This window comes from Sinocyclocheilus anshuiensis, unplaced genomic scaffold (genome assembly GCF_001515605.1).
Source record: "Sinocyclocheilus anshuiensis isolate Anshui unplaced genomic scaffold, SAMN03320099.WGS_v1.1 scaffold605, whole genome shotgun sequence".
Lineage (NCBI taxonomy): Eukaryota > Metazoa > Chordata > Actinopteri > Cypriniformes > Cyprinidae > Sinocyclocheilus > Sinocyclocheilus anshuiensis.
The window spans coordinates 683,625-685,699 of record NW_015539865.1 but is presented as its reverse complement, the minus strand read 5'-3'; the positions used below and the strand labels follow the sequence as shown (position 1 = coordinate 685,699).

General features: G+C 34.9%; 1 protein-coding gene across 2 annotated transcripts in view; it reads right to left on the bottom strand.

Moving 5' to 3' along the window:
* LOC107684987 (probable phospholipid-transporting ATPase IM) overlaps positions 1-1,586 on the bottom strand; it is a 26,494-nt gene extending 24,908 nt beyond the window's left edge. For both annotated transcript variants that reach the window (XM_016481393.1, XM_016481392.1), the window contains exon 1: positions 1,382-1,586. The gene's annotated coding sequence lies outside the window, so the exon portion shown is untranslated. The remainder of the gene's footprint in view (positions 1-1,381) is intronic.
* Between the last annotated feature and the right edge of the window lie 489 nt (positions 1,587-2,075).

Below are 2,075 nucleotides of genomic sequence, written 5' to 3'. Positions count from 1 at the left end.
ATATAAATCTTTGCTATCACTTCTTATCAATTTAACACATCCTTGCTGCATAAAAGTTTTAATTTATTTCAAAAAAAGAATGTATTGACCCCAGACTTTTGAACTGTAGTGTATATTGTTAGAAAAGATTTCTATTTTAAATAAATGCTCTTCTTTTGAACTTTTTATTCATCAAAGAATCCTGAAAAAAAGTATCACAGGTTCCAAAAAGATATTAAGCAGCACAACAGTTTCCAACACTGATAATAGATCAGCATATTAGAATGATTTCTGAAGGATTATGTGACACTGAAGACTGGAGTAATGATGCTGGAAATACAGCTTTGATCACAGAAATAAATTACAGTTTAATGTATATTAAAATATAAAAACGTTATTTTACATCATAATAATAATATTTCACAATATTACATTTTTTCCTGTATTTTTGATCAAATAAATGCAGCCTTGATGAGCATAAGAGACTTCTTTAAAAAACATTACAAGACTTACTGATCCCAAACTTTTGACCGGTAGTGTATACACACACACACACACATATATATATATATATAATTACACTGCAAGTATAACAGTAATATTGTGAAATATGATGTATTTTGATACATTTAAAGTGTAATTTATTCCTGTGATAGAAAAGCTGAATTTTTAGCAGCCATTACTCCAGGTTTGAGTGTCACAAGATGCTTTAGAAATCATTCTAATATGATAATTTGATGCTCAAGCAATTTTTTTAAATATATAAATTATTATTATATATAATATCATTATATATATAATTATTATATATATAATATCGTTTTAATATTTATATTATATAATGCCTAGAGACCCCACACTAAACAGACACACAAGTCAGTTTGAGGTGTAGTACACTACATGACCTGCCAAAATTAAGATGCTTTCAGTGAGTTATGTAGAATTTCAAACATTTAATCTGGTGTTATCACTATTGTGAATAAGTGATCAAATTAAAATATTCATTCAAGTATTCATAAAGTTTTTTTTGTCACAAAATAACAGCAGTGGTTTACATCAGTTCTCACCTGGTAACTTCAGGAGAGTTAAACCCTGTGTGCCATATGTTTCTCTGACAGCAGGCTGGTTAGAAAAGTTGCCCAGTCCAACAGAATGCAAATTTCAAAACTCCTCAACGTTTTTAGTCTATTTTGACACCAGTATTACCAACGAAAACAAAAACCAAAACTCGTCCTCAGGCTGTGTATTACGTGAACCCCTCTTTTAAGACTGCTGACAGACGAGAAAAACGAACAACTCTTTCACACTCACACCCACAAGTTTACTTCCTGTGTTTTCCAGGACTGTCTGACAAATCCCCCTCTACTGACCTTGACCCCAGCTTTACCCTCAGGATTCTTACCGTAAATGTCCTACAGTGACATCGTAGTGTGTGTAGGTCTAGTGTGGCACTTCTTTCTCCAGCCAGAGATCGCCAAAGTGTCTCCTCCTCTTTGTCTTGCCCTTTTATGTTCTCTTTCTCCTCCTCCTTTCTCTCGCTTCTCAGTCTTCCATCTGCTCTCACTTTACGTTGATGGGAAACAGGGAGTGCAGGCATCCAGCCTAGACTCATTCACACACACACAGAGAGAGAGAGAGAGACTCCACAACACACACTCTAGATAAACAAGGAAGAGGGGCAGCAACTTGCAGTGCTCTCCTGTTTCTCTTTCTTGCTCCACTCCACTAGTGATAGTCAATCTGAGGTAACGTTTACTCTTGGTCTTCCTGTGTAAAAAAAACTCAGACTGTCAAACTTTTAAGATCTCTATACATCTCTCAGTCTCTCTCTCTCTCTCTCTCACCCACTTACCTGCTAGAAAAGTATCGATTTCCTGCACACCAAAAAGGGAAGCTAGCCATTTTTTTCCCCATTCCTCTAACCACTGACAAAGTACAGCAGTACTGAGCATGTTCACTATGACCACAAGGCCACACACAGACTAAACACACACAATATACACGTTTACTTAACCATCTAAACAAGGACTTCTGTTTTTATATAAAGCTAATTATAATCAGTTACACAGTCAAGCAAGTCCTCAGATATATATATA